This window comes from Poromitra crassiceps (genome assembly GCF_964638095.1).
Source record: "Poromitra crassiceps genome assembly, chromosome: 3".
Classification (NCBI taxonomy): Eukaryota; Metazoa; Chordata; class Actinopteri; order Beryciformes; family Melamphaidae; genus Poromitra; species Poromitra crassiceps.
This window is the reverse complement of record NC_139625.1, coordinates 67,787,610-67,801,752: the sequence shown is the minus strand read 5'-3', so window position 1 is coordinate 67,801,752 and position 14,143 is coordinate 67,787,610.

Sequence of the window (14,143 nt, the reverse complement as noted above, 5' to 3'; positions counted from 1 at the left end):
AATGGTTAGTTTATCATTAACTAAAGGCTTATAAATGACTTACAACTGAACGTTATTATAAAGTGTTACCGATAAGTCTGACATAAACATGGTTTGATGATCAATCACCACACCGCAATCAAGTGACAGCATCACTTTGAATCATTTATGAGGTCAAATTTAACATAATCATGTCCGTGATTATATTTCACTTTTTCCTGGTCCTGTGAGAGCAAAGCTCCTGGAATAAGGTGAAAAGCTACTTATTGAAGGTCGCTGGGACACTTTCAATCTACTCTACCCCAGTTACAGATGAACAACAGATCTCAAATTTGCATGAAGTACAAATACTGGATCCCACTCCCAAAGTGCAAAACAATGGGACCAAAGAGGTAATTTCCATGGCATTTCCATAGGATTATCATCTATGTGGGGAAACAGGCAGGCATTTGCATAACCTTCGGTTGATTGGTGAAATCAGAGTGGGGCCTGTGAGAAGTGGGGGGGGGGGGGGGCTTTCACAAGGAAGAATGAAGGAAATACATAAAAGTAATACATAAGACGGAACCTGAAAGATCCCCATTGGGAATTGGGTCATTAGCAGCAGATATAGTAATAGTACAGCAAATGTTCTGAGGGTCTTTGTGTGAGGGCTTTCTATTTTATTTTTAGTATTATTATTGGGGGGTGGATAGACAAATAAACAAACAAACATAAATAAATAAATAAAATAAAAATAAATAAATAACTCCTCTCCCTCTAATTCTCTCTCTCTCTGTTTCTTTCCTCATGCACCCTAATAATTATAAACATAGAAATATATATATAAATAATATAAAATAATATAATCCTATACAATTACTGGGATCCCCCCCCCCCCCAACTTGGCAGGCCGCAAGTTGAGTTGTGTGGCCCGTGTGTGTGGCCCGCAATGGAATTGCAATTCTTTTTTTTTTTACAGTGCACCTGAACGCAACATGCAAGATACCCACTGAATAAGTGTCCAAATGTTCATGTCATTCTGGCCAATACTCCACTTCTGTTATAGCATTTCAGTCTGGAATATGGAATATCTTTCAATAATCTATGATTTAGCTGCTAAATTGTCAAATACCGCCGTCTGCTCGCTACCCAGGCACTCATGTATGTACTTAAAGGGACACTCCGCCGATTTTCAATGGTGATTTATTTTGCACAGAATCTCACACATATCCGAAAAGTGTCAACAGTTTTGTAGGCATTCATTTAGTTTAGGACAGTTATTGAGTTGATTTGTGTAAAGTTGTGGACCAGTGATGTCATTCATGCACAAATTACATCACTGGTCCACACCGTAACTCAAATCAACTCACAATAACTGTCAAACTAAATGAATGCCTGCAAAACTGTTGACACCTTTCGGATATGTGTGAGATTATGTGCAAAATAAATCAGCATTGAAAATTTAACCTAACTAACTTAACCTAAGTAACTATCCGGTGTGCACAACATTGTCAGACTAAACTCCGGCTGACACCCCAAAAACCTACAATCTGCTACAGAAAAATGTATATTGTTTGTTTATTAACTGGCCCCTGGCCTTCTATCATTTCATGAAATTGGCCCCCGGGCAAAGCAAGTTGAGTATCCCTGAGCTACATGATGTGAAAACGCCCTCAGACATGAACTTGCTTCAGTGCAATAAAATAGGCCCAGAGTAGAGTGAAGGCATACAGAGAGTAAGGCTGTGTTCAGGTGCAGACAATGACGACAAATCACATGTCCTTTAAAACATAAGTAAGAGAAGTCTTTCTGGACATGCTGCGCCAAGTCTTACATCTGGCCATGAGTCCACCTCATCATTTATAGACATTGAGCTTCATCTCATAACAAACAGGTGGTCTCAGTTGATTTCAGTTGACATCAGTAAAGCTGTATTTAGACCACAGGATGTCGTCTTAAATCTAGTCTTATGAGATATGGCATCCATAGGCTCAGTTCAGTTGTCAGTGTATTCTTAGCGTTCAGGGCAGACAGACACGTATACATGTGCATGCAAGCGTGAAGGCACAACAAAGAGTCTTGCATTCTATGTGATGGACATGCATGGTGCTCTCCCACCGCATCAATGATGGATACGACAGGGATGTGTCACATGAATTATTGACTGTACTTTCCATCTTTCAGAGCACCCAGAGATCCTCCTGCTGGCCCAACTGTTGCATAGTACTAGGACAAAGTGTTATCACCTGGGTTGTGTGTATGGATCTTCTGTACTAACTGTATGGCATATTTTTGTTGGGGGGTAATATGTTACCTTTTTTGTAACTTTTTCAATGTGCAATTCTGTTACTTAAAGCAGCTACAAGCAAGATTTTCGATTGTTATTAAACAGTATAATTATAATATTGATGCATCACATCTTACCTATAATAGTAGCTGAGTCCAAAGCCGTGTGAATCAGAGATTGCTCTCTTGATGATTATAGAGTCTGTGTCTGTCTACTGGCGGGCCAGATAAACCCGGAAGTGAAACAAAACGGTTTACGGCAGCTGCCTGCCTTCAACCATTTCGCTCTGCCTAGCAACAGACCATAAACGCCATGCAGGGGCTTGCTACTCTCACGAACATCTCTCGTTATATTCTAACAGTTTGTTTGGAAGTAATTTTGTTATTTTGTGGTTATGGCCGAAGTGGCTGCCGCAAACCGTTTCATTTCACTTCCTGATCTGCCCCAGCCACAGACAGACTAATCGTCAAGACAACACTGGCCGATTCACTCGGGGTTCAAGCGAGACTACTCAGCGTTGGTCTCGTCTACTATTAGAGGTAAGATGTGATGCATCGATATCAAATTTAGACTGTTTAATAACAATCGAAAATCTTGCTCGTAGCTGCTTTAAACTTTAATTAAAACCAACTTTCCCCAAATAAGTAATACCCTGCCAGAATGTAGGGCTGTTTGTCCAGGATTGATAACACAAGGTTAAAAATGTACGCTATAAGAGTACTCCCTCTCTTCCTCCCCCCCTCTCTCTTTCTCTCTCTCTCTCTCTCTCACACACACACACACACACACACACACACACACACACACACACACACACACACACACACACACACACACACACACACACACACACACACACACACACACACACACTCAAATGCAAAAAAGAACTAAAAGTCACATAGTAAAAGGCCTCAAAAGAGGGCTTAATTAAGCCTAAGGCTAAAGATAAAGACAGCAAAGTTACGAAAAGGCTCTGTTAAAAAGGAAGGTTTTTAGTCCTTTTTTAAAAGCATCGACAGTCTGTGGTGCCCTAAGCCTTTGTTCACATCATATCGATGCCAAAGCCACGCTAAAGCCATGCTGAAGTTGAGCTCACACTAAACCGGTCACACAAGAAGCACTCTCTTTTCCTCAGTGCCTCGCTTGGTGCACATTGTCCCTGCCCACAACCTGCATTGACTTCATGCCTGGCAGCTTCACGCTTCACACTTGGAAAATAGAACAGAATCCTGAACAATCGCTTCAGCGCGGCTTCAGCGCTGCGTGGCGTGTGGCTGGTGTGAACGTCTCACCTGTTAACAAGGACGCCGAAATGAAACTGAGCGGCTTCAGCGTAGCTTCGGCGTACCTTGAGCGTGGCTTTGGCGTATGGAGTGAACGAACGCTAAGGTGGTTGGGGAGAGTGTTCCACAGACGGGGTGCAGTCGAGCAGAAAGCCCGATCCTCCATGGTGCAGAGCTTAGTCCTGGGGGGATGGAGAAGGTGGTTGGTGTTGGATCGCAGGTTGCGGGAGGAGGTTTGTGGTATGAGCAGTTCCTTGAGGTAGTGAGGGGCATGTCCGTGGACTCAGTGATGTGTTAGCACGGACGTCTTATCCTGGAGGAGATAGGGAGCCAGTGTAGTGAGTGTAGGATGGGAGTGATGTGGACATCTTTTGTACCATGCACGCTTGTCTCACAATCCCAGTGGACGCACACATTGACATGGAGTGCATGTCATGTCAGTGCATAACTTGGTTGCAAGCAGTTGGAGAGTGAAGATGTCTGCATTTGTGAAGAGTGTATAAGCAAACTTCCCTCTGTTCATTTGTCATCATTCTAGAATGCATCGGCCGGAGGGACCTACCCTCCAACCAATCACCATCCCCAGGCCTAAACCCAACCCGATCATCACTCCTCATGTCCCCCCCGGCCGATCCCATTCTACCATTGACCATTTGGTCCAATGTTTCGCCATGCGTTTGGTCCAGGCTTTCGCCGTGCATTTTCACAAGGAGCTCAGAGAGACATTGCTGTCCCGTCCAGCAAAAACACAACCAAAAGCGACCTAAATAAAATACACAGACGCGGGTGAAACATGCAAATCTTGCACAGAGCAGTCCAGTACCTCCAGCGGTCACTCTCGAGTGGTTTCGCTAAATAAATGCACACTTTTCTGAAAATACTGTATAACAACCTCATCATGCTTCTATCAATTTTCTATATCAAAAATAACTTTTCCAGCTTTTCACCAAGCACCATTATATCATACATGATCATTCAAGCCACTGTTGTCAGGGCGCTGTGGCTCTGACCTCTCCACTCCTTTAAGTATACTGCCTGGCAATCTACTTATGAATGCTCATGGTCATGTTCCTGATTGGTACATTATAGCACTGCTGCACTCTTTTTAAATGGCTCTGGATAATTAAGAGCTAATTGCCTGAAATGCAAGATGGGTTCTAAGCAATCAGTTCAGGTAGGAAATGAAGAGTAATCTAGAGGGATGCCAAAGTTTAAGAGACAGAGTTATTTCAAATTACTCGGTCACAAGTACAGCATCTCCTGTCAATCATGACAGAAGTAGCCAGACTCTCAAAAACTAAGCTCTATACAGCAGTGTGTGTGTGTGTGTGTGTGTGTGTGTGTGTGTGTGTGTGTGTGTGTGTGTGTGTGTGTGTGTGTGTGTGTGTGTGTGTGTGTGTGTGTGTGTGTGAGCAGAACTTTGGCTGGCCACGGCTATGCCGTTTTACGTGCAATCGGGCTGAAACTTCCTAGGGGTGTGAAGAGCACCCGTGCGGGTGCTCTCCTGAGAGAGAGGGAGACATTGTACGTGCGCCAATAGGGCAGGTCACAGCTCACTCAGCAGCCGAGCTGTGCCAAAGGCCGCGCAGCGGCCAAGCTGCGTATGCGAGCTGCAGGGCCAGCTCGGCGAGCTGCAGGACGGGTGAGCCCACGCAGCGGGCGAGCCTAGGAATCGAGCGCGCAAGATGCCTAGTATATATATAAATTTGGCAATGTGGACTCTGTTTGTCTGTTTGTTTGAAGAATTTTGCCCGGCCACAGCGCCGTTTTACGTGCGATCGGGCTGAAACTTTCAGGAAGTGTAAAGAGCACCCGAACAAACTGACTAATGTCACATAACAGTTTGGATCTCACCTGCAATTACCACTCATCGCCATAGGTGTCACCCAAGAGAACAAAACTGAACGGACAGATGTCTGTCCGATGAGAACTGAGTCTACGTCAAACCCCTCGCCGAAAGCGCCAGGGCTGTTCCGCGGCCGGCGAGCCTGCCTGCGCAGCCTGCGTGCAGCTCCTTGGAAATGTGACTCGATGCAAATGACATGAACAGAGCGAGTATAATATAATGTAGATCATGTGCAGATAACTGGAGATAAGTATGCACTACATTCTCCCCTTGGACTAACGTCTAGTCACTGAAATCCTAGTGAAATCACACAATTTTACTCATTTTGCTGGGGAATCCCTTATAGCCTCGTTCACCGCCTCGGCCATCTTCTTTGAAAAGTTGAAACAAATCTCGGAACGCCTCCTCTCGAGACCTCGACTCTGATTGGCTAAACGGACAGTGACTGTCCGACCATCCGACGATCCGATACGTCCGTCCAGAAAAAGTTCATCCCTCTTCAACTTTCTGTCCATCAAAACGTATGCAAATTTTCTGGATACGTACGCTTCTGAGTGCTCCACGGACAGTCGGACAGTTGTCATTGAAAATGAATGGAAGTGAACAGAGAAATGAACGCACACGGACAGACACCACGGATCAGTGTGGCCAAGGCCTAATTTCCGAGGTATTCACCTCAGACCTTGTATGAACGCTGAAATCCACCCCCCTTGCAACTACATTTCGGGCTGGGTGGTGAAAGTGGGAAATTAAATGATGAAGCAAGAAACTTCACAAAAGCACACACATCCCAAAAACAACAAATCAATAAATCCTATAGGACACAGGTACAATTCCAAATGAACGGAAATGATAAAACCCTTCAGGAAATGTTTCTGTCACTTTCACTGCCCTATTATTGGAGGAAATACCAAAGCCGACAAGGGTGTGTGTGTGTGTGTGCTCAGATTTGTGTGTGTGTGTGTGTGTGTGTGTGTGTGTGTGTGTGTGTGTGTGCGTGCGTGCGTGTGCGTCAGTTCCTAGCCTGCAGACAAGAAGTGGAAAGTCGTGATTCAGGAAATTGAACCTACACACACACACACACCTACACACACACACACACACACACACAAAAAGACCTTTCACATGCCTTCCGGCTGTCATTTTTAAGCAGTGCAGCCAATGGAAATTATTCACAGCGCGGCCATCTTGGGATGACGTCACCTGCTGGTTGGGAACGCAACAAGACTCTCATCCAAACCCCTGTCTGAACATGGGAGCAGTAGACCAAAAGTTTGAGTTCTGTCACACCAATTTCGTTGGATCACATCGATAAATGGGCAGATGAATGTGTACAGGATTTAAAAAAGGGCTACAGCAACTGGATCGAGTCTTATATCCACGATATTCAAGGAAGGCCAGTCTAATGTTAACTTACATTACACCCTCACACCATGAGCACCGAACCGATATATCTGGCATTGTGGAGCAGTTGAACCCGAAATGACACAGCCGAAGAAGGCTGTGTTTGAGCTTAAACGTAGGCACTGGCATGTGAATACATGTGAAACTACGCAATATTTGGGAATACCATGGCATCAAAATCTTGGATAACAATATTGTGTCGGAGGTGACATCTCTGACAACTTTAGTAGCGCTAACTTTGACGCTAGCGTTAGCACCTTCACTAGCTAGGTCCAGCGCTAGCGTTAGCACCTTCGTTAGCTAGGTCCAGCCGGCGCATACGTCAAGCAGATGAACAGATTCCGTTGTTCATAAGATTTGCCAAGCTCTCACAGACAGTGATGCTTGCATAATATCAAGTGGTGTGCTACATTGCCCATGCTCAAAAAACATGTTAGCTCTATGGTTTGGGGTTAAATAAGGGTTAAATAGTTAAACGTGACTTCCGGTTGAAATGTAGACTTTGAACACGTCGGGACGTGAACTGCGGCCTCTGACGTGAACGATGAGTGTTTTACGCCTCCTAGTACGAACAGTGTGGCTCTTTGCAGTACCAAAGCCATTTTTGTGGCTCTTGTCTGACTGGTTGGCCACCCCTACTCTGTAACGTTGATATCCACGTATCTAGAAATGTGATATGCAAAAAAAAAATTGGTCCAGTAGAAAAGTAATATCCTATGTATTACAGAAACGTGGATTACAGAAACCTACAATGCTGACAGTTGTGTGTGTGATTGCAAGGGCCTCATCACCATAATGTTATCCCTGTGTTATTCCAGATGTGGCGATGAAGCACATGAATCCAGGGTAACATGCCAAACTCAAGTCGTTAATGAGGAAACGAGGGGACGTGTGGGCGTCCTGTGACGAGGCGGCGCCGCAGCCTTCAGTGAACGACCATCTGTCTCCGGCTTAGCTTTTAAATCCTGATCTGCCATCCCACACATGGCTGGTTTTTATTGAACATGCATGTTAAATACTCCTTCACACTGGAGGATTTTAGAGCACCATCATCCTGTTATACACCGCATATTCTCAAGGGCGCGGGAAGCTGGGTGTGGTGGGTGCTGCAGCACCCCCTGGTGGCAAGAGATGTTTTTTTTGTTTTTGTTTTTTACAGTGCACCTGAACGCAACATGCAAAATACCCGCTGAATAAGTGTCCAAATGTTCATGTAATTCTGGCCAATACTCCACTTCTGTTATAACATATATGGGATATATGGGAGGAATAGCAGGTAGGCTATCACTGTCCCTGATTCCTGAGGGTAAATTGAGTAATGCTGCAGAGAAGAGGAGAAGACAATGAATAATGACATCACAACAGTATAATCCTAATGTTAATTTAAAATTAAATATTCCTCTAAATATGGCTAAAACTCCAAAAAGGGTGGGAGAGAGAATGAGGATTCCAACACAGCAGTGGGAGCAAGTGGTGACATGGAGGTGAGTGAGAAAAGGTGACTGAATAATGACACAACAGTCTAATCTTAATGTTAATATTCCTCTAATCTGGCAACAAAGTGGCAAAAAAAAAATTGCCACCAAATTTTCCGGCGCCCTGAGGTGCCGGCAGCCATCCCCCTGCGGGCGCCGGCAGCCGTCCCCCCCAATGTTGAATCGGTGGCTACGGCCTTGCAGCACCCCCTACCTAAAAGTACTTCCAGCGCCACTGCATATTCTTGGCCTACATGTTTAGCCGGAGGCTGGCATAACCACTTTTCACACTCATATTCTTGGCCTATATACTTAGTCAGAGGCTGGCTTAACCACTTTTCACACTCATATTCTTGGCGTATATACTTAGTCAGAGGCTGGCTTAACCATTTTTCACACTCATATTCTTGGCCTACTTAGTCAGAGGCTGGCTTAACCACTTTTCACACTCATATTCTTGGCGTATATACTTAGTCAGAGGCTGGCTTAACCACTTTTCACACTCATATTCTTGGCCTACTTAGTCAGAGGCTGGCTTAACCATTTTTCACACTCATATTCTTGGCGTATATACTTAGTCAGAGGCTGGCTTAACCACTTTTCACACTCATATTCTTGGCCTACTTAGTCAGAGGCTGGCTTAACCATTTTTCACACTCATATTCTTGGCGTATATACTTAGTCAGAGGCTGGCTTAACCACTTTTCACACTCATATTCTTGGCCCATTAGTCAGAGGCTGGCTTAACCACTTTTCACACTCATATTCTTGGCCTATATACTTAGTCAGAGGCTGGCTTAACCACTTTTCACACTCATATTGTTGGCCTATATACTTAGTCAGAGGCTGGCTTAACCACTTTTCACACTCATATTGTTGGCCTACTTAGTCAGAGGCTGGCTTAACCACTTTCCACACTCATATTATTGGAATATATAAGCTGGCTTATGCATGTTATGTCCAAACTTTGAAGTATTTTCCTTCACTCTGGCTTTATACCTCAGTCTAACATGCATGTTATGTCCAAACTTTGAAGTATTTTCCTTCACTCTGGCTTTATACCTCAGTCTAAGCGTGCATGGTATGTCTAAAATTTGAAGTATTTTCCTTCACTCTGGCTTTATACCTCAGTCTAAGCATGCATGTTATGTTTAAACTTTGAAGTATTTTCCTTCACTCTGGCTTTATACCTCAGTCTAAGCGTGCATGTTATGTCTAAACTTTGAAGTATTTTCTTTCACTCTGGCTTTATACATCAGTTGAAGACGCATGTTTATGTCCAAACTTAGTTTTTTTTTTTCACTCTGGTTTTATACAGTACCTCAGTCTAAGCGTGCATGTCTACTTTCTTATGTGCTGTATAAGTGTGAATGATTATGTGTGTGAGAGAATGCATGGAGCATAATTTGGAGTATGTGTGCTGAGGTGTGACACACACTTCATAACTGTATGCTAATTATAATTGGGTAATAATCAGACTTATTCTTTCATATTAGTGCTTTACATGTTATTGTTTTCCTCATTTTAATCACAACTTGATTCCTTGGGCTATGCCTGGCTTGGTAAATAATATTCCTTTGTATCATAATGAGAATTTTAATAATCCCCCCCTTAACAAGTGTGTTACTTGATGACATTTGGGATTGTTAACACATTCAATAATGATGGAATAACATAATTATCTGTTTGTATTTTAGATCAAATGTATGTTTTCTATACTGTAGCTCAAGAAATTGTCGCAGTGAAAGAATATGTGTGCATGTCCTCCTATAGCTATACTATATAAAACTAGAACGGGCTAAATTTGCTGAAGCAAATTTGATTGTGCTTGCTCCCCCGTGACGCTCCGCCCCCCTTGCACCGCCCCTGCCTTAGACCCCGGCCTCCCATCCAGTATCAATACAGCCCCAATCGGCAATGTGTAGCTAGGACGTGTTTAGGCCGTTGCAAGGGTGTATTAACTGGATGCTATGGTGTTTTCGGCTCATCGGTATAGGGCATTCGTAGATCGTTGCTAGGGTGTACTAAGTAGTTGTGTGCGGGAAATTGGCGGGCCTTTGTGAGTACAAGCGGGAGGAGCCAAGGAAACCAGGGCAGAAAGAATTTTGATCGTAGAAGCTATGGTTCCAAACTTACAAACCAAAACGTAAAGAGGGCAGCTATAGCGCCACCGTGAGGTCAATTGGTATAATTTTTTAGGCCAGATTAGAAGAGTACTCTATGAACCTATGTACCCAATTTGGGAACAGTCGCTCTTACAGTTTGTGAGATACAGCTACTGAATGCTGCTATAGCGCCCCCTATAGGCGAAATGACACCATTTTATTTTTATCAGCTCAGAGTACATATGTGCATACCTGGACCAAGTTTGGTTCGGATCGGACAATGTGGTCCAGAGTTATGGCGGTTTTTGTGAAGTAGGCCCCACCCACCCCCGCCCCCTACAGGCCAAATGACACTTTCTTTTGTGAAATCAGCTCAGAAGTGTCAAGTGTCAATACAAGAAGGAAGGCTGGCCATAATTTCAATCAATCAGCACTTCCTGCCGCCCTTCAAAATAAACCAATTTAGAAGGTACAGGTACTGAATGCTGCTATAGCGCCCCCTAAAGGCGAAATGACAAAATATTTGTGCTATAGGCTCAGAGTACATCCGTCCACACCTGTACCAAGTTTGGTTCGCATCGGACGATCTTTGTGAAATAGGCCCCACCCACAGAACTTTGGAAGTCGATTATATCGCAACGGTGCGGAATTTCAAAAATACGCAAAATAAGTTTTGTGCGGGACAGTCCACACACGCTCTGTGATGTGGTTTGGTGAAGATCGGGCAAAATTTGAAGGAGAAATAGCGAAAAAACGCTTTTGGACAAAATTCAAAATGGCGGAAAATCTAGTTAGACGGAAATGGGCGGGGCCTATATCAGCAGATGCCGAATGACCCAAGGAATCCAGGGAAAAAATAATTTTGTATGTAGCCCTTACGGTTCAAAAGTTATGGACCAACACGTAAGGATGGCTGTTATAGCGCCCCCTAGAGGCGAAATGACACAATATTTGTCCTATAGGCTCAGAGTACATCCGTCCACACCTGTACCAAGTTTGGTTAGCATCGGACGATCTTTGTGAAATAGGCCCCACCCACAGAACTTTGGAGGTCAATTATATCGCAACGGTGCGGAATAAAAAAAAAAACGCAAAATAAGTTTTGTGCGGGACAGTCCACACACGCTCTGTGATGTGGTTTGGTGAAGATCGGGCAAAATTTGAAGGAGAAATAGCGAAAAAACGCTTTTCGACAAAATTCAAAATGGCAGGAAATCTAGTTAGACGGAAATGGGCGGGGCCTATATCAGCAGATGCGGAATGGCCCAAGGAATCCAGGGAAAAAATAATTTTGAATGTAGCCCTTACGGTTCAAAAGTTATGGACCAAAACGTAAGGACGGCTGTTATAGCGCCACCATCTGGTCAAATAGTGTAATTTTCCCGCACAGAGTAAAAGGTGACTCTGTAAACCTACCTACAAAGTTTGGTAATAGCAGGTCATACGGTGTCTGAGCTAGAGCTAATTTAATGCCAACGATTTCGAAACCCCATTCAAGTGAATGGGGAAAAAAATTGTACGTTAACGCCAATATCACGAAAACCGGCGAACAAAACCCTTAGCAATCCAAATGCACACAATTCCTCAATGAGACGCACGTTTTGATGTCTCCCATGTCTGTGTAGTGTGAAAACTGTAGGAGAAATGGCGAACCAAACTTTTGGATAGAAGAAAATATAGAGATAGTAAATAAATACTAGAACGGGCTAAATTTGCTGAAGCAAATTTGATTGTGCTTGCTCCCCCGTGATGCTCCGCCCCCCTTGCACCGCCCCTGCCTTAGACCCCGCCCTCCCATCCACTATCAATACAGCCCCAATCGGCAATGTGTAGCTAGGACGTGTTTAGGCCGTTGCAAGGGTGTATTAACTGGATGGTATGGTGTGTTCGGCTCATCGGTATAGGGCATTCGTAGATCGGTGCTAGGGTGTACTAAGTAGTTGTGGGCGGGAAATGGGCGGGCCTTTGTGAGTACAAGCGGGAGGAGCCAAGGAAACCAGGGCAGAAATAATTTTGATCGTAGAAGCTATGGTTCCAAATTTACAAACCAAAACGTAAAGAGGGCAGCTATAGCGCCACCGTGAGGTCAATTGGTATAATTTTTTAGGCCAGATTAGAAGAGTACTCTATGAACCTATGTACCCAATTTGGGAACAGTCGCTCTTACAGTTTGTGAGATACAGCTACTGAATGCTGCTATAGCGCCCCCTATAGGCGAAATGACACCATTTTATTTTTATCAGCTCAGAGTACATATGTGCATACCTGGACCAAGTTTGGTTCGGATCGGACAATGTGGTCCAGAGTTATGGCGGTTTTTGTGAAGTAGGCCCCACCCACCCCCGCCCCCTACAGGCCAAATTACACTTTCTTTTGTGAAATCAGCTCAGAAGTGTCAAGTGTCAATACAAGAAGGAAGGCTGGCCATAATTCCAATGAATCAGCACTTCCTGCCGCCCTTCAAAATAAACCAATTTAGAAGGTACAGGTACTGAATGCTGCTATATCGCCCCCTAGAGGCGGAATGACACAATATTTGTCCAATATTTGTCCTATAGGCTCAGAGTACATCCGTCCACACCTGGACCAAGTTTGGTTCGCATCGGACGATCTTTGTGAAATAGGCCCCACCCACAGAACTTTGGAAGTCGATTATATCGCAACGGTGCAGAGTTTCAAAAATACGCAAAATAAGTTTTGTGCGGGACAGTCCACACACGCTCTGTGATGTGGTTTGGTGAAAATCGGGCAAAATTTGAAGAAGAAATAGCGAAAAAACGCTTTTCGACAAAATTCAAAATGGCGGAAAATCTAGTTAGACGGAAATGGGCGGGGCCTATATCAGCAGATGCGGAATGACCCAAGGAATCCAGGGAAAAAAGAATTTTGAATGTAGCCCTTACGGTTCAAAAGTTATGGACCAAAACGTAAGGACGGCTGTTATAGCGCCACCATCTGGTCAAATAGTGGAATTTTCCCGCACAGAGTAAAAGGTGACTCTGTAAACCTACCTACAAAGTTTGGTAATAGCAGGTCATACGGTGTCTGAGCTAGAGCTAATTTAATGCCAACGATTTCGAAACCCCATTCAAGTGAATGGGAAAAAAAATCGTACGTTAACGCCAATATCGCGAAAACCGGCGAACGAAACCCTTAGCAATCCAAATGCACACGATTCCTCAATGAGCCGCACGTTTTGATGTCTTCCATGTCTGTGTAGTGTGAAAACTGTAGGAGAAATGGCGAACCAAACTTTTGGATATAAAAAATATAGAGATAGTAAATAAATACTAGAACGGGCTAAATTTGCTGAAGCAAATTTGATTGTGCTTGCTCCCGCGTGATGCTCCGCCCCCCTTGCACCGCCCCTGCCTTAGACCCCACCCTCCCATCCAGTATAAATACAGCCTCAATCGGCACTGTGTAGCTAGGACGTGTTTAGGCGGTTGCAAGGGTGTATTAACTGGTTGCTAGGGTGTGTTTGGCTGATCGCTATAGGGTGTTGGTAGATCGTTGCTAGGGTGTACTAATTAGTTTTGGGGGGGAAATGGGCGGGCCTTTGTGAGTACAAGCGGGAGGAGCCAAGGAAAGCAGGGCAGAAAGAATTTTGATCGTAGAAGCTACGGTTCCAAACTTACGAACCAAAACGTAAAGAGGGCAGCTATAGCGCCACCGTGAGGTCAATCGGTATAATTGTTTAGGCCAGAGTAGAAGAGTACTCTATGAACCTATGTACACAATTTGGGAACAGTCGCTCTTACGGTTTGTGAGATACAGCT